Consider the following 15,653-nt stretch of genomic DNA (forward strand, 5'->3'; position numbering starts at 1 on the left):
CTGTGGTTGTCTGCTTTTTCTAAATTATTCCAACTTTGTTGAGTAGAAATGAACAATATATATTGGTGGAAAAACAAGGAAATAGCGGCGCTGTGGCTTAGTTGGTCAAAGTGCCTGTCTTGTAAACAGGAGATCCTGGGTTCGAATCCCAGCGGTGCCTTAACCCCTGAAGTTGTCCTTTTCATTTCAATGATTCCACCTTTAATACATATCACATTTTACTTTTGTGAATTCCAATTTTTTCAATGTAGCAATACTAAAGGTTTTCTTTAGATTATGATCACTGACAAGGGCTCTGTGGCTTAGTTGGTCAAAGCGCCTGTTTCGTAAACAGGAGATCCTGGGTTCAAATCCCAGCGGGGCCTCCCTTCCTTATAGCAAACATTAGGATTCCAAAATGCCACATCTATGACTGAGATTGCCAGTTATTGGAAAAAGACTACTTGTCATAAGGTCTGTCTTGAAACAAAGGGATCTTGTTCAAATCCCAGCGGTACCTTGTAGCTGTAAGCATTTTCTCAATAATTCCAACTTTGCTGTATTGAATCAAACAATATATATTGCTGGAAATACAAGCAAATAGAGGCTCCGTGGCTTAGTTGGTCAAAGTGCCTGTCTTGTAAACAGGAGATCCTGGGTTCAAATCCCAGCGGTGCCTTGACCCCTGTGGTTGTCTACATTTTCTAAATATTTCCAACTTTCTCAACAATAATTCAACAATATATATCGGTGGAAAAACAAGTCAAGAGAGGCGCTGTGGCTTAGTTGGTCAAAGTGCCTGTCTAGTAAACAGGAGATCCTGGGTTCAAATCCCAGCGGTGCCTAGACCCCTGTGGTTGTCTGCTTTTTCTAAATTATTCCAACTTTGTTGAGTAGAAATGAACAATATATATTGGTGGAAAAACAAGGAAATAGCGGCGCTGTGGCTTAGTTGGTCAAAGTGCCTGTCTTGTAAACAGGAGATCCTGGGTTCGAATCCCAGCGGTGCCTTAACCCCTGAAGTTGTCCTTTTCATTTCAATGATTCCACCTTTAATACATATCACATTTTACTTTTGTGAATTCCAATTTTTTCAATGTAGCAATACTAAAGGTTTTCTTTAGATTATGATCCCTGACAAGGGCTCTGTGGCTTAGTTGGTCAAAGCGCCTGTTTCGTAAACAGGAGATCCTGGGTTCAAATCCCAGCGGGGCCTCCCTTCCTTATAGCAAACATTAGGATTCCAAAATGCCACATCTATGACTGAGATTGCCAGTTATTGGAAAAAGACTACTTGTCATAAGGTCTGTCTTGAAACAAAGGGATCTTGTTCAAATCCCAGCGGTACCTTGTAGCTGTAAGCATTTTCTCAATAATTCCAACTTTGCTGTATTGAATCAAACAATATATATTGCTGGAAATACAAGCAAATAGAGGCTCCGTGGCTTAGTTGGTCAAAGTGCCTGTCTTGTAAACAGGAGATCCTGGGTTCAAATCCCAGCGGTGCCTTGACCCCTGTGGTTGTCTACATTTTCTAAATATTTCCAACTTTCTCAACAATAATTCAACAATATATATCGGTGGAAAAACAAGTCAAGAGAGGCGCTGTGGCTTAGTTGGTCAAAGTGCCTGTCTAGTAAACAGGAGATCCTGGGTTCAAATCCCAGCGGTGCCTTAACCTCTGAACTTGTCCTTTTCATTTCAATGATTCCACCTTTAATACATATCAAATTATACTTTTGTGAATTCCAATTTTTTAAATGTAGCAATACTAAAGGTTTTCTTTAGATTATGATCCCTGACAAGGGCTCTGTGGCTTAGTTGGTCAAAGCGCCTGTTTCGTAAACAGGAGATCCTGGGTTCAAATCCCAGCGGGGCCTTCCTTCCTTATAGCAAACATTAGGATTCCAAAATGCCACATCTATGACTGAGAATGCCAGTTATTGGAAAAAGATTACTTGTCATAAGGTCTGTCTTGAAACAAAGGGATCTTGTTCAAATCCCAGCGGTACCTTGTAGCTGTAAGCATTTTCTTAATAATTCCAACTTTGCTGTATTGAATCAAACAATATATATTGCTGGAAATACAACCAAATAGAGGCTCCGTGGCTTAGTTGGTCAAAGTGCCTGTCTTGTAAACAGGAGATCCTGGGTTCAAATCCCAGCGGTGCCTAGACCACTTTGGTTTGTTAACTTTTTCTTAATAGTTCTATCTTTGTTGAGAAGAAATATACAATATATATTGGTGGAATAACAAGTCAATAGAGGCTCCGTGGCTTAGTTGGTCAAAGTGCCTGTCTAGTAAACAGGAGATCCTGGGTTCAAATCCCAGCGGTGCCTTGACCCCTGTGGTTGTCTACATTTTCTAAATATTTCCAACTTTCTCAACAATAATTCAACAATATATATCGGTGGAAAAACAAGTCAAGAGAGGCGCTGTGGCTTAGTTGGTCAAAGTGCCTGTCTAGTAAACAGGAGATCCTGGGTTCAAATCCCAGCGGTGCCTAGACCCCTGTGGTTGTCTGCTTTTTCTAAATTATTCCAACTTTGTTGAGTAGAAATGAACAATATATATTGGTGGAAAAACAAGGAAATAGCGGCGCTGTGGCTTAGTTGGTCAAAGTGCCTGTCTTGTAAACAGGAGATCCTGGGTTCGAATCCCAGCGGTGCCTTAACCCCTGAAGTTGTCCTTTTCATTTCAATGATTCCACCTTTAATACATATCACATTTTACTTTTGTGAATTCCAATTTTTTCAATGTAGCAATACTAAAGGTTTTCTGTAGATTATGATCCCTGACAAGGGCTCTGTGGCTTAGTTGGTCAAAGCGCCTGTTTCGTAAACAGGAGATCCTGGGTTCAAATCCCAGCGGGGCCTCCCTTCCTTATAGCAAACATTAGGATTCCAAAATGCCACATCTATGACTGAGATTGCCAGTTATTGGAAAAAGACTACTTGTCATAAGGTCTGTCTTGAAACAAAGGGATCTTGTTCAAATCCCAGCGGTACCTTGTAGCTGTAAGCATTTTCTCAATAATTCCAACTTTGCTGTATTGAATCAAACAATATATATTGCTGGAAATACAAGCAAATAGAGGCTCCGTGGCTTAGTTGGTCAAAGTGCCTGTCTTGTAAACAGGAGATCCTGGGTTCAAATCCCAGCGGTGCCTTGACCCCTGTGGTTGTCTACATTTTCTAAATATTTCCAACTTTCTCAACAATAATTCAACAATATATATCGGTGGAAAAACAAGTCAAGAGAGGCGCTGTGGCTTAGTTGGTCAAAGCGCCTGTTTCGTAAACAGGAGATCCTGGGTTCAAATCCCAGCGGGGCCTTCCTTCCTTATAGCAAACATTAGGATTCCAAAATGCCACATCTATGACTGAGAATGCCAGTTATTGGAAAAAGACTACTTGTCATAAGGTCTGTCTTGAAACAAAGGGATCTTGTTCAAATCCCGGCGGTACCTTGTAGCTGTAAGCATTTTCTTAATAATTCCAACTTTGCTGTATTGAATCAAACAATATATATTGCTGGAAATACAAGCAAATAGAGGCTCCGTGGCTTAGTTGGTCAAAGTGCCTGTCTTGTAAACAGGAGATCCTGGGTTCAAATCCCAGCGGTGCCTAGACCCCTGTGGTTGTCTGCTTTTTCTTAATAGTTCTATCTTTGTTGAGTAGAAATATACAATATATATTGGTGGAATAACAAGTCAATAAAGGCTCTGTGGCTTAGTTGGTCAAAGCGCCTGTTTCGTAAACAGGAGATCCTGGGTTCAAATCCCAGCGGTGCCTAGACCACTTTGGTTTGTTAACTTTTTCTTAATAGTTCTATCTTTGTTGAGAAGAAATATACAATCTATATTGGTGGAATAACAAGTCAATAGAGGCTCCGTGGCTTAGTTAGTCAAAGTGCCTGTCTAGTAAACAGGAGATCCTGGGTTCAAATCCCAGCGGTGCCTTGACCCCTGTGGTTGTCTACATTTTCTAAATATTTCCAACTTTCTCAACAATAATTCAACAATATATATCGGTGGAAAAACAAGTCAAGAGAGGCGCTGTGGCTTAGTTGGTCAAAGCGCCTGTTTCGTAAACAGGAGATCCTGGGTTCAAATCCCAGCGGGGCCTTCCTTCCTTATAGCAAACATTAGGATTCCAAAATGCCACATCTATGACTGAGAATGCCAGTTATTGGAAAAAGACTACTTGTCATAAGGTCTGTCTTGAAACAAAGGGATCTTGTTCAAATCCCGGCGGTACCTTGTAGCTGTAAGCATTTTCTTAATAATTCCAACTTTGCTGTATTGAATCAAACAATATATATTGCTGGAAATACAAGCAAATAGAGGCTCCGTGGCTTAGTTGGTCAAAGTGACTGTCTTGTAAACAGGAGATCCTGGGTTCAAATCCCAGCAGTGCCTAGACCCCTGTGGTTGTCTGCTTTTTCTTAATAGTTCTATCTTTGTTGAGTAGAAATATACAATATATATTGGTGGAATAACAAGTCAATAAAGGCTCTGTGGCTTAGTTGGTCAAAGCGCCTGTTTCGTAAACAGGAGATCCTGGGTTCAAATCCCAGCGGTGCCTAGACCACTTTGGTTTGTTAACTTTTTCTTAATAGTTCTATCTTTGTTGAGAAGAAATATACAATATATATTGGTGGAATAACAAGTCAATAGAGGCTCCGTGGCTTAGTTGGTCAAAGTGCCTGTCTAGTAAACAGGAGATCCTGGGTTCAAATCCCAGCGGTGCCTTGACCCCTGTGGTTGTCTACATTTTCTAAATATTTCCAACTTTCTCAACAATAATTCAACAATATATATCGGTGGAAAAACAAGTCAAGAGTGGCGCTGTGGCTTAGTTAGTCAAAGTGCCTGTCTAGTAAACAGGAGATCCTGGGTTCAAATCCCAGCGGTGCCTAGACCCCTGTGGTTGTCTGCTTTTTCTAAATTATTCCAACTTTGTTGAGTAGAAATGAACAATATATATTGGTGGAAAAACAAGGAAATAGCGGCGCTGTGGCTTAGTTGGTCAAAGTGCCTGTCTTGTAAACAGGAGATCCTGGGTTCGAATCCCAGCGGTGCCTTAACCCCTGAAGTTGTCCTTTTCATTTCAATGATTCCACCTTTAATACATATCACATTTTACTTTTGTGAATTCCAATTTTTTTAATGTAGCAATACTAAAGGTTTTCTTTAGATTATGATCCCTGACAAGGGCTCTGTGGCTTAGTTGGTCAAAGCGCCTGTTTCGTAAACAGGAGATCCTGGGTTCAAATCCCAGCGGGGCCTCCCTTCCTTATAGCAAACATTAGGATTCCAAAATGCCACATCTATGACTGAGATTGCCAGTTATTGGAAAAAGACTACTTGTCATAAGGTCTGTCTTGAAACAAAGGGATCTTGTTCAAATCCCAGCGGTACCTTGTAGCTGTAAGCATTTTCTCAATAATTCCAACTTTGCTGTATTGAATCAAACAATATATATTGCTGGAAATACAAGCAAATAGAGGCTCCGTGGCTTAGTTGGTCAAAGTGCCTGTCTTGTAAACAGGAGATCCTGGGTTCAAATCCCAGCGGTGCCTTGACCCCTGTGGTTGTCTACATTTTCTAAATATTTCCAACTTTCTCAACAATAATTCAACAATATATATCGGTGGAAAAACAAGTCAAGAGAGGCGCTGTGGCTTAGTTGGTCAAAGTGCCTGTCTAGTAAACAGGAGATCCTGGGTTCAAATCCCAGCGGTGCCTTAACCTCTGAACTTGTCCTTTTCATTTCAATGATTCCACCTTTAATACATATCAAATTATACTTTTGTGAATTCCAATTTTTTAAATGTAGCAATACTAAAGGTTTTCTTTAGATTATGATCCCTGACAAGGGCTCTGTGGCTTAGTTGGTCAAAGCGCCTGTTTCGTAAACAGGAGATCCTGGGTTCAAATCCCAGCGGGGCCTTCCTTCCTTATAGCAAACATTAGGATTCCAAAATGCCACATCTATGACTGAGAATGCCAGTTATTGGAAAAAGATTACTTGTCATAAGGTCTGTCTTGAAACAAAGGGATCTTGTTCAAATCCCAGCGGTACCTTGTAGCTGTAAGCATTTTCTTAATAATTCCAACTTTGCTGTATTGAATCAAACAATATATATTGCTGGAAATACAACCAAATAGAGGCTCCGTGGCTTAGTTGGTCAAAGTGCCTGTCTTGTAAACAGGAGATCCTGGGTTCAAATCCCAGCGGTGCCTAGACCACTTTGGTTTGTTAACTTTTTCTTAATAGTTCTATCTTTGTTGAGAAGAAATATACAATATATATTGGTGGAATAACAAGTCAATAGAGGCTCCGTGGCTTAGTTGGTCAAAGTGCCTGTCTAGTAAACAGGAGATCCTGGGTTCAAATCCCAGCGGTGCCTTGACCCCTGTGGTTGTCTACATTTTCTAAATATTTCCAACTTTCTCAACAATAATTCAACAATATATATCGGTGGAAAAACAAGTCAAGAGAGGCGCTGTGGCTTAGTTGGTCAAAGTGCCTGTCTAGTAAACAGGAGATCCTGGGTTCAAATCCCAGCGGTGCCTAGACCCCTGTGGTTGTCTGCTTTTTCTAAATTATTCCAACTTTGTTGAGTAGAAATGAACAATATATATTGGTGGAAAAACAAGGAAATAGCGGCGCTGTGGCTTAGTTGGTCAAAGTGCCTGTCTTGTAAACAGGAGATCCTGGGTTCGAATCCCAGCGGTGCCTTAACCCCTGAAGTTGTCCTTTTCATTTCAATGATTCCACCTTTAATACATATCACATTTTACTTTTGTGAATTCCAATTTTTTCAATGTAGCAATACTAAAGGTTTTCTGTAGATTATGATCCCTGACAAGGGCTCTGTGGCTTAGTTGGTCAAAGCGCCTGTTTCGTAAACAGGAGATCCTGGGTTCAAATCCCAGCGGGGCCTCCCTTCCTTATAGCAAACATTAGGATTCCAAAATGCCACATCTATGACTGAGATTGCCAGTTATTGGAAAAAGACTACTTGTCATAAGGTCTGTCTTGAAACAAAGGGATCTTGTTCAAATCCCAGCGGTACCTTGTAGCTGTAAGCATTTTCTCAATAATTCCAACTTTGCTGTATTGAATCAAACAATATATATTGCTGGAAATACAAGCAAATAGAGGCTCCGTGGCTTAGTTGGTCAAAGTGCCTGTCTTGTAAACAGGAGATCCTGGGTTCAAATCCCAGCGGTGCCTTGACCCCTGTGGTTGTCTACATTTTCTAAATATTTCCAACTTTCTCAACAATAATTCAACAATATATATCGGTGGAAAAACAAGTCAAGAGAGGCGCTGTGGCTTAGTTGGTCAAAGCGCCTGTTTCGTAAACAGGAGATCCTGGGTTCAAATCCCAGCGGGGCCTTCCTTCCTTATAGCAAACATTAGGATTCCAAAATGCCACATCTATGACTGAGAATGCCAGTTATTGGAAAAAGACTACTTGTCATAAGGTCTGTCTTGAAACAAAGGGATCTTGTTCAAATCCCGGCGGTACCTTGTAGCTGTAAGCATTTTCTTAATAATTCCAACTTTGCTGTATTGAATCAAACAATATATATTGCTGGAAATACAAGCAAATAGAGGCTCCGTGGCTTAGTTGGTCAAAGTGCCTGTCTTGTAAACAGGAGATCCTGGGTTCAAATCCCAGCGGTGCCTAGACCCCTGTGGTTGTCTGCTTTTTCTTAATAGTTCTATCTTTGTTGAGTAGAAATATACAATATATATTGGTGGAATAACAAGTCAATAAAGGCTCTGTGGCTTAGTTGGTCAAAGCGCCTGTTTCGTAAACAGGAGATCCTGGGTTCAAATCCCAGCGGTGCCTAGACCACTTTGGTTTGTTAACTTTTTCTTAATAGTTCTATCTTTGTTGAGAAGAAATATACAATCTATATTGGTGGAATAACAAGTCAATAGAGGCTCCGTGGCTTAGTTAGTCAAAGTGCCTGTCTAGTAAACAGGAGATCCTGGGTTCAAATCCCAGCGGTGCCTTGACCCCTGTGGTTGTCTACATTTTCTAAATATTTCCAACTTTCTCAACAATAATTCAACAATATATATCGGTGGAAAAACAAGTCAAGAGAGGCGCTGTGGCTTAGTTGGTCAAAGCGCCTGTTTCGTAAACAGGAGATCCTGGGTTCAAATCCCAGCGGGGCCTTCCTTCCTTATAGCAAACATTAGGATTCCAAAATGCCACATCTATGACTGAGAATGCCAGTTATTGGAAAAAGACTACTTGTCATAAGGTCTGTCTTGAAACAAAGGGATCTTGTTCAAATCCCGGCGGTACCTTGTAGCTGTAAGCATTTTCTTAATAATTCCAACTTTGCTGTATTGAATCAAACAATATATATTGCTGGAAATACAAGCAAATAGAGGCTCCGTGGCTTAGTTGGTCAAAGTGACTGTCTTGTAAACAGGAGATCCTGGGTTCAAATCCCAGCAGTGCCTAGACCCCTGTGGTTGTCTGCTTTTTCTTAATAGTTCTATCTTTGTTGAGTAGAAATATACAATATATATTGGTGGAATAACAAGTCAATAAAGGCTCTGTGGCTTAGTTGGTCAAAGCGCCTGTTTCGTAAACAGGAGATCCTGGGTTCAAATCCCAGCGGTGCCTAGACCACTTTGGTTTGTTAACTTTTTCTTAATAGTTCTATCTTTGTTGAGAAGAAATATACAATATATATTGGTGGAATAACAAGTCAATAGAGGCTCCGTGGCTTAGTTGGTCAAAGTGCCTGTCTAGTAAACAGGAGATCCTGGGTTCAAATCCCAGCGGTGCCTTGACCCCTGTGGTTGTCTACATTTTCTAAATATTTCCAACTTTCTCAACAATAATTCAACAATATATATCGGTGGAAAAACAAGTCAAGAGTGGCGCTGTGGCTTAGTTGGTCAAAGTGCCTGTCTAGTAAACAGGAGATCCTGGGTTCAAATCCCAGCGGTGCCTAGACCCCTGTGGTTGTCTGCTTTTTCTAAATTATTCCAACTTTGTTGAGTAGAAATGAACAATATATATTGGTGGAAAAACAAGGAAATAGCGGCGCTGTGGCTTAGTTGGTCAAAGTGCCTGTCTTGTAAACAGGAGATCCTGGGTTCGAATCCCAGCGGTGCCTTAACCCCTGAAGTTGTCCTTTTCATTTCAATGATTCCACCTTTAATACATATCACATTTTACTTTTGTGAATTCCAATTTTTTTAATGTAGCAATACTAAAGGTTTTCTTTAGATTATGATCCCTGACAAGGGCTCTGTGGCTTAGTTGGTCAAAGCGCCTGTTTCGTAAACAGGAGATCCTGGGTTCAAATCCCAGCGGGGCCTCCCTTCCTTATAGCAAACATTAGGATTCCAAAATGCCACATCTATGACTGAGATTGCCAGTTATTGGAAAAAGACTACTTGTCATAAGGTCTGTCTTGAAACAAAGGGATCTTGTTCAAATCCCAGCGGTACCTTGTAGCTGTAAGCATTTTCTCAATAATTCCAACTTTGCTGTATTGAATCAAACAATATATATTGCTGGAAATACAAGCAAATAGAGGCTCCGTGGCTTAGTTGGTCAAAGTGCCTGTCTTGTAAACAGGAGATCCTGGGTTCAAATCCCAGCGGTGCCTTGACCCCTGTGGTTGTCTACATTTTCTAAATATTTCCAACTTTCTCAACAATAATTCAACAATATATATCGGTGGAAAAACAAGTCAAGAGAGGCGCTGTGGCTTAGTTGGTCAAAGTGCCTGTCTAGTAAACAGGAGATCCTGAGTTCAAATCCCAGCGGTGCCTTAACCTCTGAACTTGTCCTTTTCATTTCAATGATTCCACCTTTAATACATATCAAATTATACTTTTGTGAATTCCAATTTTTTAAATGTAGCAATACTAAAGGTTTTCTTTAGATTATGATCCCTGACAAGGGCTCTGTGGCTTAGTTGGTCAAAGCGCCTGTTTCGTAAACAGGAGATCCTGGGTTCAAATCCCAGCGGGGCCTTCCTTCCTTATAGCAAACATTAGGATTCCAAAATGCCACATCTATGACTGAGAATGCCAGTTATTGGAAAAAGATTACTTGTCATAAGGTCTGTCTTGAAACAAAGGGATCTTGTTCAAATCCCAGCGGTACCTTGTAGCTGTAAGCATTTTCTTAATAATTCCAACTTTGCTGTATTGAATCAAACAATATATATTGCTGGAAATACAACCAAATAGAGGCTCCGTGGCTTAGTTGGTCAAAGTGCCTGTCTTGTAAACAGGAGATCCTGGGTTCAAATCCCAGCGGTGCCTAGACCACTTTGGTTTGTTAACTTTTTCTTAATAGTTCTATCTTTGTTGAGAAGAAATATACAATATATATTGGTGGAATAACAAGTCAATAGAGGCTCCATGGCTTAGTTGGTCAAAGTGCCTGTCTTGTAAACAGGAGATCCTGGGTTCAAATCCCAGCGGTGCCTTGACCCCAGTGGTTGTCTACATTTTCTAAATCGTTCCAACTTTCTCAACAATAATTCAACAATATATATTGGTGGAAAAACAAGTCAAGAGAGGCGCTGTGGCTTAGTTGGTCAAAGTGCCTGTCTAGTAAACAGGAGATCCTGGGTTCAAATCCCAGCGGTGCCTAGACCCCTGTGGTTGTCTGCATTTTCTTAATAGTTCTATCTTTGTTGAGTAGAAATATACAATATATATTGGTGGAACAACAAGTCAATAAAGGCTCTGTGGCTTAGTTGGTCAAAGCGCCTGTTTCGTAAACAGGAGATCCTGGGTTCAAATCCCAGCGGTGCCTAGACCACTTTGGTTTGTTAACTTTTTCTTAATAGTTCTATCTTTGTTGAGAAGAAATATACAATATATATTGGTGGAATAACAAGTCAATAGAGGCTCCGTGGCTTAGTTGGTCAAAGTGCCTGTCTAGTAAACAGGAGATCCTGGGTTCAAATCCCAGCGGTGCCTTGACCCCTGTGGTTGTCTATATTTCCAACTTTCTCAACAATAATTCAACAATATATATCGGTGGAAAAACAAGTCAAGAGTGGCGCTGTGGCTTAGTTGGTCAAAGTGCCTATCTAGTAAACAGGAGATCCTGAGTTCAAATCCCAGCGGTGCCTAGACCCCTGTGGTTGTCTGCTTTTTCTAAATTATTCCAACTTTGTTGAGTAGAAATGAACAATATATATTGGTGGAAAAACAAGGAAATAGCGGCGCTGTGGCTTAGTTGGTCAAAGTGCCTGTCTTGTAAACAGGAGATCCTGGGTTCGAATCCCAGCGGTGCCTTAACCCCTGAAGTTGTCCTTTTCATTTCAATGATTCCACCTTTAATACATATCACATTTTACTTTTGTGAATTCCAATTTTTTTAATGTAGCAATACTAAAGGTTTTCTTTAGATTATGATCCCTGACAAGGGCTCTGTGGCTTAGTTGGTCAAAGCGCCTGTTTCGTAAACAGGAGATCCTGGGTTCAAATCCCAGCGGGGCCTCCCTTCCTTATAGCAAACATTAGGATTCCAAAATGCCACATCTATGACTGAGATTGCCAGTTATTGGAAAAAGACTACTTGTCATAAGGTCTGTCTTGAAACAAAGGGATCTTGTTCAAATCCCAGCGGTACCTTGTAGCTGTAAGCATTTTCTCAATAATTCCAACTTTGCTGTATTGAATCAAACAATATATATTGCTGGAAATACAAGCAAATAGAGGCTCCGTGGCTTAGTTGGTCAAAGTGCCTGTCTTGTAAACAGGAGATCCTGGGTTCAAATCCCAGCGGTGCCTTGACCCCTGTGGTTGTCTACATTTTCTAAATATTTCCAACTTTCTCAACAATAATTCAACAATATATATCGGTGGAAAAACAAGTCAAGAGAGGCGCTGTGGCTTAGTTGGTCAAAGTGCCTGTCTAGTAAACAGGAGATCCTGGGTTCAAATCCCAGCGGTGCCTAGACCCCTGTGGTTGTCTGCTTTTTCTAAATTATTCCAACTTTGTTGAGTAGAAATATACAATATATATTGGTGGAATAACAAGTCAATAAAGGCTCTGTGGCTTAGTTGGTCAAAGCGCCTGTTTCGTAAACAGGAGATCCTGGGTTCAAATCCCAGCGGTGCCTAGACCACTTTGGTTTGTTAACTTTTTCTTAATAGTTCTATCTTTGTTGAGAAGAAATATACAATATATATTGGTGGAATAACAAGTCAATAGAGGCTCCGTGGCTTAGTTGGTCAAAGTGCCTGTCTAGTAAACAGGAGATCCTGGGTTCAAATCCCAGCGGTGCCTTGACCCCTGTGGTTGTCTACATTTTCTAAATATTTCCAACTTTCTCAACAATAATTCAACAATATATATCGGTGGAAAAACAAGTCAAGAGTGGCGCTGTGGCTTAGTTGGTCAAAGTGCCTGTCTAGTAAACAGGAGATCCTGGGTTCAAATCCCAGCGGTGCCTAGACCCCTGTGGTTGTCTGCTTTTTCTAAATTATTCCAACTTTGTTGAGTAGAAATGAACAATATATATTGGTGGAAAAACAAGGAAATAGCGGCGCTGTGGCTTAGTTGGTCAAAGTGCCTGTCTTGTAAACAGGAGATCCTGGGTTCGAATCCCAGCGGTGCCTTAACCCCTGAAGTTGTCCTTTTCATTTCAATGATTCCACCTTTAATACATATCACATTTTACTTTTGTGAATTCCAATTTTTTTAATGTAGCAATACTAAAGGTTTTCTTTAGATTATGATCCCTGACAAGGGCTCTGTGGCTTAGTTGGTCAAAGCGCCTGTTTCGTAAACAGGAGATCCTGGGTTCAAATCCCAGCGGGGCCTCCCTTCCTTATAGCAAACATTAGGATTCCAAAATGCCACATCTATGACTGAGATTGCCAGTTATTGGAAAAAGACTACTTGTCATAAGGTCTGTCTTGAAACAAAGGGATCTTGTTCAAATCCCAGCGGTACCTTGTAGCTGTAAGCATTTTCTCAATAATTCCAACTTTGCTGTATTGAATCAAACAATATATATTGCTGGAAATACAAGCAAATAGAGGCTCCGTGGCTTAGTTGGTCAAAGTGCCTGTCTTGTAAACAGGAGATCCTGGGTTCAAATCCCAGCGGTGCCTTGACCCCTGTGGTTGTCTACATTTTCTAAATATTTCCAACTTTCTCAACAATAATTCAACAATATATATCGGTGGAAAAACAAGTCAAGAGAGGCGCTGTGGCTTAGTTGGTCAAAGTGCCTGTCTAGTAAACAGGAGATCCTGAGTTCAAATCCCAGCGGTGCCTTAACCTCTGAACTTGTCCTTTTCATTTCAATGATTCCACCTTTAATACATATCAAATTATACTTTTGTGAATTCCAATTTTTTAAATGTAGCAATACTAAAGGTTTTCTTTAGATTATGATCCCTGACAAGGGCTCTGTGGCTTAGTTGGTCAAAGCGCCTGTTTCGTAAACAGGAGATCCTGGGTTCAAATCCCAGCGGGGCCTTCCTTCCTTATAGCAAACATTAGGATTCCAAAATGCCACATCTATGACTGAGAATGCCAGTTATTGGAAAAAGATTACTTGTCATAAGGTCTGTCTTGAAACAAAGGGATCTTGTTCAAATCCCAGCGGTACCTTGTAGCTGTAAGCATTTTCTTAATAATTCCAACTTTGCTGTATTGAATCAAACAATATATATTGCTGGAAATACAACCAAATAGAGGCTCCGTGGCTTAGTTGGTCAAAGTGCCTGTCTTGTAAACAGGAGATCCTGGGTTCAAATCCCAGCGGTGCCTAGACCACTTTGGTTTGTTAACTTTTTCTTAATAGTTCTATCTTTGTTGAGAAGAAATATACAATATATATTGGTGGAATAACAAGTCAATAGAGGCTCCATGGCTTAGTTGGTCAAAGTGCCTGTCTTGTAAACAGGAGATCCTGGGTTCAAATCCCAGCGGTGCCTTGACCCCAGTGGTTGTCTACATTTTCTAAATCGTTCCAACTTTCTCAACAATAATTCAACAATATATATTGGTGGAAAAACAAGTCAAGAGAGGCGCTGTGGCTTAGTTGGTCAAAGTGCCTGTCTAGTAAACAGGAGATCCTGGGTTCAAATCCCAGCGGTGCCTAGACCCCTGTGGTTGTCTGCATTTTCTTAATAGTTCTATCTTTGTTGAGTAGAAATATACAATATATATTGGTGGAACAACAAGTCAATAAAGGCTCTGTGGCTTAGTTGGTCAAAGCGCCTGTTTCGTAAACAGGAGATCCTGGGTTCAAATCCCAGCGGTGCCTAGACCACTTTGGTTTGTTAACTTTTTCTTAATAGTTCTATCTTTGTTGAGAAGAAATATACAATATATATTGGTGGAATAACAAGTCAATAGAGGCTCCGTGGCTTAGTTGGTCAAAGTGCCTGTCTAGTAAACAGGAGATCCTGGGTTCAAATCCCAGCGGTGCCTTGACCCCTGTGGTTGTCTATATTTCCAACTTTCTCAACAATAATTCAACAATATATATCGGTGGAAAAACAAGTCAAGAGTGGCGCTGTGGCTTAGTTGGTCAAAGTGCCTATCTAGTAAACAGGAGATCCTGAGTTCAAATCCCAGCGGTGCCTAGACCCCTGTGGTTGTCTGCTTTTTCTAAATTATTCCAACTTTGTTGAGTAGAAATGAACAATATATATTGGTGGAAAAACAAGGAAATAGCGGCGCTGTGGCTTAGTTGGTCAAAGTGCCTGTCTTGTAAACAGGAGATCCTGGGTTCGAATCCCAGCGGTGCCTTAACCCCTGAAGTTGTCCTTTTCATTTCAATGATTCCACCTTTAATACATATCACATTTTACTTTTGTGAATTCCAATTTTTTTAATGTAGCAATACTAAAGGTTTTCTTTAGATTATGATCCCTGACAAGGGCTCTGTGGCTTAGTTGGTCAAAGCGCCTGTTTCGTAAACAGGAGATCCTGGGTTCAAATCCCAGCGGGGCCTCCCTTCCTTATAGCAAACATTAGGATTCCAAAATGCCACATCTATGACTGAGATTGCCAGTTATTGGAAAAAGACTACTTGTCATAAGGTCTGTCTTGAAACAAAGGGATCTTGTTCAAATCCCAGCGGTACCTTGTAGCTGTAAGCATTTTCTCAATAATTCCAACTTTGCTGTATTGAATCAAACAATATATATTGCTGGAAATACAAGCAAATAGAGGCTCCGTGGCTTAGTTGGTCAAAGTGCCTGTCTTGTAAACAGGAGATCCTGGGTTCAAATCCCAGCGGTGCCTTGACCCCTGTGGTTGTCTACATTTTCTAAATATTTCCAACTTTCTCAACAATAATTCAACAATATATATCGGTGGAAAAACAAGTCAAGAGAGGCGCTGTGGCTTAGTTGGTCAAAGTGCCTGTCTAGTAAACAGGAGATCCTGGGTTCAAATCCCAGCGGTGCCTAGACCCCTGTGGTTGTCTGCTTTTTCTAAATTATTCCAACTTTGTTGAGTAGAAATGAACAATATATATTGGTGGAAAAACAAGGAAATAGAGGCGCTGCGGCTTAGTTGGTCAAAGTGCCTGTCTTGTAAACAGGAGATCCTGGGTTCGAATCCCAGCAGTGCCTTAACCTCTGAACTTGTCCTTTTCATTTCAATGATTCCACCTTTAATACATATCAAA

General features: G+C 40.6%; 78 non-coding genes across 78 annotated transcripts; all 78 read left to right on the forward strand.

Annotated features, from left to right (window-relative positions):
* The first annotated feature begins 86 nt into the window (after positions 1 to 86).
* Positions 87 to 160, forward strand: trnat-ugu (transfer RNA threonine (anticodon UGU)). Its single transcript has one exon. It is a non-coding gene; the product is annotated as a tRNA-Thr (tRNA).
* A 131-nt stretch (positions 161 to 291) lies between these two features.
* Positions 292 to 365, forward strand: trnat-cgu (transfer RNA threonine (anticodon CGU)). The gene has a single exon. It is a non-coding gene; the product is annotated as a tRNA-Thr (tRNA).
* A 219-nt stretch (positions 366 to 584) lies between these two features.
* On the forward strand, positions 585 to 658 carry trnat-ugu (transfer RNA threonine (anticodon UGU)). Its single transcript has one exon. It is a non-coding gene; the product is annotated as a tRNA-Thr (tRNA).
* Positions 659 to 750: 92 nt separating this feature from the next.
* trnat-agu (transfer RNA threonine (anticodon AGU)) lies at positions 751 to 824 on the forward strand. The gene has a single exon. It is a non-coding gene; the product is annotated as a tRNA-Thr (tRNA).
* Positions 825 to 916: 92 nt separating this feature from the next.
* On the forward strand, positions 917 to 990 carry trnat-ugu (transfer RNA threonine (anticodon UGU)). Its single transcript has one exon. It is a non-coding gene; the product is annotated as a tRNA-Thr (tRNA).
* A 131-nt stretch (positions 991 to 1,121) lies between these two features.
* On the forward strand, positions 1,122 to 1,195 carry trnat-cgu (transfer RNA threonine (anticodon CGU)). Its single transcript has one exon. It is a non-coding gene; the product is annotated as a tRNA-Thr (tRNA).
* Positions 1,196 to 1,414: 219 nt separating this feature from the next.
* On the forward strand, positions 1,415 to 1,488 carry trnat-ugu (transfer RNA threonine (anticodon UGU)). The gene has a single exon. It is a non-coding gene; the product is annotated as a tRNA-Thr (tRNA).
* A 92-nt stretch (positions 1,489 to 1,580) lies between these two features.
* On the forward strand, positions 1,581 to 1,654 carry trnat-agu (transfer RNA threonine (anticodon AGU)). The gene has a single exon. It is a non-coding gene; the product is annotated as a tRNA-Thr (tRNA).
* Positions 1,655 to 1,785: 131 nt separating this feature from the next.
* trnat-cgu (transfer RNA threonine (anticodon CGU)) lies at positions 1,786 to 1,859 on the forward strand. Its single transcript has one exon. It is a non-coding gene; the product is annotated as a tRNA-Thr (tRNA).
* Positions 1,860 to 2,078: 219 nt separating this feature from the next.
* On the forward strand, positions 2,079 to 2,152 carry trnat-ugu (transfer RNA threonine (anticodon UGU)). Its single transcript has one exon. It is a non-coding gene; the product is annotated as a tRNA-Thr (tRNA).
* A 93-nt stretch (positions 2,153 to 2,245) lies between these two features.
* trnat-agu (transfer RNA threonine (anticodon AGU)) lies at positions 2,246 to 2,319 on the forward strand. Its single transcript has one exon. It is a non-coding gene; the product is annotated as a tRNA-Thr (tRNA).
* Positions 2,320 to 2,411: 92 nt separating this feature from the next.
* trnat-agu (transfer RNA threonine (anticodon AGU)) lies at positions 2,412 to 2,485 on the forward strand. Its single transcript has one exon. It is a non-coding gene; the product is annotated as a tRNA-Thr (tRNA).
* Positions 2,486 to 2,577: 92 nt separating this feature from the next.
* Positions 2,578 to 2,651, forward strand: trnat-ugu (transfer RNA threonine (anticodon UGU)). Its single transcript has one exon. It is a non-coding gene; the product is annotated as a tRNA-Thr (tRNA).
* Positions 2,652 to 2,782: 131 nt separating this feature from the next.
* On the forward strand, positions 2,783 to 2,856 carry trnat-cgu (transfer RNA threonine (anticodon CGU)). Its single transcript has one exon. It is a non-coding gene; the product is annotated as a tRNA-Thr (tRNA).
* Positions 2,857 to 3,075: 219 nt separating this feature from the next.
* Positions 3,076 to 3,149, forward strand: trnat-ugu (transfer RNA threonine (anticodon UGU)). Its single transcript has one exon. It is a non-coding gene; the product is annotated as a tRNA-Thr (tRNA).
* A 92-nt stretch (positions 3,150 to 3,241) lies between these two features.
* trnat-cgu (transfer RNA threonine (anticodon CGU)) lies at positions 3,242 to 3,315 on the forward strand. Its single transcript has one exon. It is a non-coding gene; the product is annotated as a tRNA-Thr (tRNA).
* Positions 3,316 to 3,534: 219 nt separating this feature from the next.
* Positions 3,535 to 3,608, forward strand: trnat-ugu (transfer RNA threonine (anticodon UGU)). The gene has a single exon. It is a non-coding gene; the product is annotated as a tRNA-Thr (tRNA).
* Positions 3,609 to 3,700: 92 nt separating this feature from the next.
* trnat-cgu (transfer RNA threonine (anticodon CGU)) lies at positions 3,701 to 3,774 on the forward strand. Its single transcript has one exon. It is a non-coding gene; the product is annotated as a tRNA-Thr (tRNA).
* A 93-nt stretch (positions 3,775 to 3,867) lies between these two features.
* On the forward strand, positions 3,868 to 3,941 carry trnat-agu (transfer RNA threonine (anticodon AGU)). The gene has a single exon. It is a non-coding gene; the product is annotated as a tRNA-Thr (tRNA).
* Positions 3,942 to 4,033: 92 nt separating this feature from the next.
* On the forward strand, positions 4,034 to 4,107 carry trnat-cgu (transfer RNA threonine (anticodon CGU)). The gene has a single exon. It is a non-coding gene; the product is annotated as a tRNA-Thr (tRNA).
* A 219-nt stretch (positions 4,108 to 4,326) lies between these two features.
* trnat-ugu (transfer RNA threonine (anticodon UGU)) lies at positions 4,327 to 4,400 on the forward strand. Its single transcript has one exon. It is a non-coding gene; the product is annotated as a tRNA-Thr (tRNA).
* A 92-nt stretch (positions 4,401 to 4,492) lies between these two features.
* On the forward strand, positions 4,493 to 4,566 carry trnat-cgu (transfer RNA threonine (anticodon CGU)). Its single transcript has one exon. It is a non-coding gene; the product is annotated as a tRNA-Thr (tRNA).
* A 93-nt stretch (positions 4,567 to 4,659) lies between these two features.
* Positions 4,660 to 4,733, forward strand: trnat-agu (transfer RNA threonine (anticodon AGU)). The gene has a single exon. It is a non-coding gene; the product is annotated as a tRNA-Thr (tRNA).
* A 92-nt stretch (positions 4,734 to 4,825) lies between these two features.
* On the forward strand, positions 4,826 to 4,899 carry trnat-agu (transfer RNA threonine (anticodon AGU)). Its single transcript has one exon. It is a non-coding gene; the product is annotated as a tRNA-Thr (tRNA).
* A 92-nt stretch (positions 4,900 to 4,991) lies between these two features.
* trnat-ugu (transfer RNA threonine (anticodon UGU)) lies at positions 4,992 to 5,065 on the forward strand. Its single transcript has one exon. It is a non-coding gene; the product is annotated as a tRNA-Thr (tRNA).
* Positions 5,066 to 5,196: 131 nt separating this feature from the next.
* On the forward strand, positions 5,197 to 5,270 carry trnat-cgu (transfer RNA threonine (anticodon CGU)). Its single transcript has one exon. It is a non-coding gene; the product is annotated as a tRNA-Thr (tRNA).
* Positions 5,271 to 5,489: 219 nt separating this feature from the next.
* Positions 5,490 to 5,563, forward strand: trnat-ugu (transfer RNA threonine (anticodon UGU)). Its single transcript has one exon. It is a non-coding gene; the product is annotated as a tRNA-Thr (tRNA).
* Positions 5,564 to 5,655: 92 nt separating this feature from the next.
* On the forward strand, positions 5,656 to 5,729 carry trnat-agu (transfer RNA threonine (anticodon AGU)). The gene has a single exon. It is a non-coding gene; the product is annotated as a tRNA-Thr (tRNA).
* Positions 5,730 to 5,860: 131 nt separating this feature from the next.
* trnat-cgu (transfer RNA threonine (anticodon CGU)) lies at positions 5,861 to 5,934 on the forward strand. The gene has a single exon. It is a non-coding gene; the product is annotated as a tRNA-Thr (tRNA).
* A 219-nt stretch (positions 5,935 to 6,153) lies between these two features.
* Positions 6,154 to 6,227, forward strand: trnat-ugu (transfer RNA threonine (anticodon UGU)). The gene has a single exon. It is a non-coding gene; the product is annotated as a tRNA-Thr (tRNA).
* A 93-nt stretch (positions 6,228 to 6,320) lies between these two features.
* On the forward strand, positions 6,321 to 6,394 carry trnat-agu (transfer RNA threonine (anticodon AGU)). Its single transcript has one exon. It is a non-coding gene; the product is annotated as a tRNA-Thr (tRNA).
* A 92-nt stretch (positions 6,395 to 6,486) lies between these two features.
* On the forward strand, positions 6,487 to 6,560 carry trnat-agu (transfer RNA threonine (anticodon AGU)). Its single transcript has one exon. It is a non-coding gene; the product is annotated as a tRNA-Thr (tRNA).
* A 92-nt stretch (positions 6,561 to 6,652) lies between these two features.
* On the forward strand, positions 6,653 to 6,726 carry trnat-ugu (transfer RNA threonine (anticodon UGU)). The gene has a single exon. It is a non-coding gene; the product is annotated as a tRNA-Thr (tRNA).
* A 131-nt stretch (positions 6,727 to 6,857) lies between these two features.
* trnat-cgu (transfer RNA threonine (anticodon CGU)) lies at positions 6,858 to 6,931 on the forward strand. The gene has a single exon. It is a non-coding gene; the product is annotated as a tRNA-Thr (tRNA).
* Positions 6,932 to 7,150: 219 nt separating this feature from the next.
* trnat-ugu (transfer RNA threonine (anticodon UGU)) lies at positions 7,151 to 7,224 on the forward strand. Its single transcript has one exon. It is a non-coding gene; the product is annotated as a tRNA-Thr (tRNA).
* A 92-nt stretch (positions 7,225 to 7,316) lies between these two features.
* Positions 7,317 to 7,390, forward strand: trnat-cgu (transfer RNA threonine (anticodon CGU)). The gene has a single exon. It is a non-coding gene; the product is annotated as a tRNA-Thr (tRNA).
* Positions 7,391 to 7,609: 219 nt separating this feature from the next.
* On the forward strand, positions 7,610 to 7,683 carry trnat-ugu (transfer RNA threonine (anticodon UGU)). Its single transcript has one exon. It is a non-coding gene; the product is annotated as a tRNA-Thr (tRNA).
* Positions 7,684 to 7,775: 92 nt separating this feature from the next.
* Positions 7,776 to 7,849, forward strand: trnat-cgu (transfer RNA threonine (anticodon CGU)). The gene has a single exon. It is a non-coding gene; the product is annotated as a tRNA-Thr (tRNA).
* A 93-nt stretch (positions 7,850 to 7,942) lies between these two features.
* On the forward strand, positions 7,943 to 8,016 carry trnat-agu (transfer RNA threonine (anticodon AGU)). Its single transcript has one exon. It is a non-coding gene; the product is annotated as a tRNA-Thr (tRNA).
* Positions 8,017 to 8,108: 92 nt separating this feature from the next.
* Positions 8,109 to 8,182, forward strand: trnat-cgu (transfer RNA threonine (anticodon CGU)). The gene has a single exon. It is a non-coding gene; the product is annotated as a tRNA-Thr (tRNA).
* Positions 8,183 to 8,401: 219 nt separating this feature from the next.
* On the forward strand, positions 8,402 to 8,475 carry trnat-ugu (transfer RNA threonine (anticodon UGU)). The gene has a single exon. It is a non-coding gene; the product is annotated as a tRNA-Thr (tRNA).
* Positions 8,476 to 8,567: 92 nt separating this feature from the next.
* On the forward strand, positions 8,568 to 8,641 carry trnat-cgu (transfer RNA threonine (anticodon CGU)). Its single transcript has one exon. It is a non-coding gene; the product is annotated as a tRNA-Thr (tRNA).
* A 93-nt stretch (positions 8,642 to 8,734) lies between these two features.
* On the forward strand, positions 8,735 to 8,808 carry trnat-agu (transfer RNA threonine (anticodon AGU)). Its single transcript has one exon. It is a non-coding gene; the product is annotated as a tRNA-Thr (tRNA).
* A 92-nt stretch (positions 8,809 to 8,900) lies between these two features.
* On the forward strand, positions 8,901 to 8,974 carry trnat-agu (transfer RNA threonine (anticodon AGU)). The gene has a single exon. It is a non-coding gene; the product is annotated as a tRNA-Thr (tRNA).
* Positions 8,975 to 9,066: 92 nt separating this feature from the next.
* Positions 9,067 to 9,140, forward strand: trnat-ugu (transfer RNA threonine (anticodon UGU)). The gene has a single exon. It is a non-coding gene; the product is annotated as a tRNA-Thr (tRNA).
* Positions 9,141 to 9,271: 131 nt separating this feature from the next.
* trnat-cgu (transfer RNA threonine (anticodon CGU)) lies at positions 9,272 to 9,345 on the forward strand. The gene has a single exon. It is a non-coding gene; the product is annotated as a tRNA-Thr (tRNA).
* Positions 9,346 to 9,564: 219 nt separating this feature from the next.
* On the forward strand, positions 9,565 to 9,638 carry trnat-ugu (transfer RNA threonine (anticodon UGU)). Its single transcript has one exon. It is a non-coding gene; the product is annotated as a tRNA-Thr (tRNA).
* A 92-nt stretch (positions 9,639 to 9,730) lies between these two features.
* trnat-agu (transfer RNA threonine (anticodon AGU)) lies at positions 9,731 to 9,804 on the forward strand. The gene has a single exon. It is a non-coding gene; the product is annotated as a tRNA-Thr (tRNA).
* Positions 9,805 to 9,935: 131 nt separating this feature from the next.
* trnat-cgu (transfer RNA threonine (anticodon CGU)) lies at positions 9,936 to 10,009 on the forward strand. The gene has a single exon. It is a non-coding gene; the product is annotated as a tRNA-Thr (tRNA).
* Positions 10,010 to 10,228: 219 nt separating this feature from the next.
* On the forward strand, positions 10,229 to 10,302 carry trnat-ugu (transfer RNA threonine (anticodon UGU)). Its single transcript has one exon. It is a non-coding gene; the product is annotated as a tRNA-Thr (tRNA).
* Positions 10,303 to 10,395: 93 nt separating this feature from the next.
* On the forward strand, positions 10,396 to 10,469 carry trnat-ugu (transfer RNA threonine (anticodon UGU)). Its single transcript has one exon. It is a non-coding gene; the product is annotated as a tRNA-Thr (tRNA).
* A 92-nt stretch (positions 10,470 to 10,561) lies between these two features.
* Positions 10,562 to 10,635, forward strand: trnat-agu (transfer RNA threonine (anticodon AGU)). Its single transcript has one exon. It is a non-coding gene; the product is annotated as a tRNA-Thr (tRNA).
* A 92-nt stretch (positions 10,636 to 10,727) lies between these two features.
* Positions 10,728 to 10,801, forward strand: trnat-cgu (transfer RNA threonine (anticodon CGU)). The gene has a single exon. It is a non-coding gene; the product is annotated as a tRNA-Thr (tRNA).
* A 93-nt stretch (positions 10,802 to 10,894) lies between these two features.
* Positions 10,895 to 10,968, forward strand: trnat-agu (transfer RNA threonine (anticodon AGU)). Its single transcript has one exon. It is a non-coding gene; the product is annotated as a tRNA-Thr (tRNA).
* Positions 10,969 to 11,049: 81 nt separating this feature from the next.
* On the forward strand, positions 11,050 to 11,123 carry trnat-agu (transfer RNA threonine (anticodon AGU)). The gene has a single exon. It is a non-coding gene; the product is annotated as a tRNA-Thr (tRNA).
* Positions 11,124 to 11,215: 92 nt separating this feature from the next.
* On the forward strand, positions 11,216 to 11,289 carry trnat-ugu (transfer RNA threonine (anticodon UGU)). Its single transcript has one exon. It is a non-coding gene; the product is annotated as a tRNA-Thr (tRNA).
* A 131-nt stretch (positions 11,290 to 11,420) lies between these two features.
* On the forward strand, positions 11,421 to 11,494 carry trnat-cgu (transfer RNA threonine (anticodon CGU)). Its single transcript has one exon. It is a non-coding gene; the product is annotated as a tRNA-Thr (tRNA).
* A 219-nt stretch (positions 11,495 to 11,713) lies between these two features.
* On the forward strand, positions 11,714 to 11,787 carry trnat-ugu (transfer RNA threonine (anticodon UGU)). The gene has a single exon. It is a non-coding gene; the product is annotated as a tRNA-Thr (tRNA).
* A 92-nt stretch (positions 11,788 to 11,879) lies between these two features.
* On the forward strand, positions 11,880 to 11,953 carry trnat-agu (transfer RNA threonine (anticodon AGU)). Its single transcript has one exon. It is a non-coding gene; the product is annotated as a tRNA-Thr (tRNA).
* A 92-nt stretch (positions 11,954 to 12,045) lies between these two features.
* trnat-cgu (transfer RNA threonine (anticodon CGU)) lies at positions 12,046 to 12,119 on the forward strand. Its single transcript has one exon. It is a non-coding gene; the product is annotated as a tRNA-Thr (tRNA).
* A 93-nt stretch (positions 12,120 to 12,212) lies between these two features.
* Positions 12,213 to 12,286, forward strand: trnat-agu (transfer RNA threonine (anticodon AGU)). Its single transcript has one exon. It is a non-coding gene; the product is annotated as a tRNA-Thr (tRNA).
* Positions 12,287 to 12,378: 92 nt separating this feature from the next.
* On the forward strand, positions 12,379 to 12,452 carry trnat-agu (transfer RNA threonine (anticodon AGU)). Its single transcript has one exon. It is a non-coding gene; the product is annotated as a tRNA-Thr (tRNA).
* A 92-nt stretch (positions 12,453 to 12,544) lies between these two features.
* trnat-ugu (transfer RNA threonine (anticodon UGU)) lies at positions 12,545 to 12,618 on the forward strand. The gene has a single exon. It is a non-coding gene; the product is annotated as a tRNA-Thr (tRNA).
* Positions 12,619 to 12,749: 131 nt separating this feature from the next.
* trnat-cgu (transfer RNA threonine (anticodon CGU)) lies at positions 12,750 to 12,823 on the forward strand. The gene has a single exon. It is a non-coding gene; the product is annotated as a tRNA-Thr (tRNA).
* A 219-nt stretch (positions 12,824 to 13,042) lies between these two features.
* Positions 13,043 to 13,116, forward strand: trnat-ugu (transfer RNA threonine (anticodon UGU)). Its single transcript has one exon. It is a non-coding gene; the product is annotated as a tRNA-Thr (tRNA).
* Positions 13,117 to 13,208: 92 nt separating this feature from the next.
* On the forward strand, positions 13,209 to 13,282 carry trnat-agu (transfer RNA threonine (anticodon AGU)). The gene has a single exon. It is a non-coding gene; the product is annotated as a tRNA-Thr (tRNA).
* A 131-nt stretch (positions 13,283 to 13,413) lies between these two features.
* Positions 13,414 to 13,487, forward strand: trnat-cgu (transfer RNA threonine (anticodon CGU)). Its single transcript has one exon. It is a non-coding gene; the product is annotated as a tRNA-Thr (tRNA).
* A 219-nt stretch (positions 13,488 to 13,706) lies between these two features.
* Positions 13,707 to 13,780, forward strand: trnat-ugu (transfer RNA threonine (anticodon UGU)). The gene has a single exon. It is a non-coding gene; the product is annotated as a tRNA-Thr (tRNA).
* Positions 13,781 to 13,873: 93 nt separating this feature from the next.
* On the forward strand, positions 13,874 to 13,947 carry trnat-ugu (transfer RNA threonine (anticodon UGU)). Its single transcript has one exon. It is a non-coding gene; the product is annotated as a tRNA-Thr (tRNA).
* A 92-nt stretch (positions 13,948 to 14,039) lies between these two features.
* On the forward strand, positions 14,040 to 14,113 carry trnat-agu (transfer RNA threonine (anticodon AGU)). Its single transcript has one exon. It is a non-coding gene; the product is annotated as a tRNA-Thr (tRNA).
* Positions 14,114 to 14,205: 92 nt separating this feature from the next.
* Positions 14,206 to 14,279, forward strand: trnat-cgu (transfer RNA threonine (anticodon CGU)). The gene has a single exon. It is a non-coding gene; the product is annotated as a tRNA-Thr (tRNA).
* Positions 14,280 to 14,372: 93 nt separating this feature from the next.
* Positions 14,373 to 14,446, forward strand: trnat-agu (transfer RNA threonine (anticodon AGU)). Its single transcript has one exon. It is a non-coding gene; the product is annotated as a tRNA-Thr (tRNA).
* An 81-nt stretch (positions 14,447 to 14,527) lies between these two features.
* On the forward strand, positions 14,528 to 14,601 carry trnat-agu (transfer RNA threonine (anticodon AGU)). Its single transcript has one exon. It is a non-coding gene; the product is annotated as a tRNA-Thr (tRNA).
* Positions 14,602 to 14,693: 92 nt separating this feature from the next.
* trnat-ugu (transfer RNA threonine (anticodon UGU)) lies at positions 14,694 to 14,767 on the forward strand. Its single transcript has one exon. It is a non-coding gene; the product is annotated as a tRNA-Thr (tRNA).
* Positions 14,768 to 14,898: 131 nt separating this feature from the next.
* Positions 14,899 to 14,972, forward strand: trnat-cgu (transfer RNA threonine (anticodon CGU)). The gene has a single exon. It is a non-coding gene; the product is annotated as a tRNA-Thr (tRNA).
* A 219-nt stretch (positions 14,973 to 15,191) lies between these two features.
* trnat-ugu (transfer RNA threonine (anticodon UGU)) lies at positions 15,192 to 15,265 on the forward strand. The gene has a single exon. It is a non-coding gene; the product is annotated as a tRNA-Thr (tRNA).
* Positions 15,266 to 15,357: 92 nt separating this feature from the next.
* trnat-agu (transfer RNA threonine (anticodon AGU)) lies at positions 15,358 to 15,431 on the forward strand. The gene has a single exon. It is a non-coding gene; the product is annotated as a tRNA-Thr (tRNA).
* A 92-nt stretch (positions 15,432 to 15,523) lies between these two features.
* Positions 15,524 to 15,597, forward strand: trnat-ugu (transfer RNA threonine (anticodon UGU)). The gene has a single exon. It is a non-coding gene; the product is annotated as a tRNA-Thr (tRNA).
* Positions 15,598 to 15,653: the final 56 nt, after the last annotated feature.

Source organism: Pungitius pungitius, chromosome 13, assembly GCF_949316345.1.
Source record: "Pungitius pungitius chromosome 13, fPunPun2.1, whole genome shotgun sequence".
NCBI classification, from domain to species: Eukaryota; Metazoa; Chordata; class Actinopteri; order Perciformes; family Gasterosteidae; genus Pungitius; species Pungitius pungitius.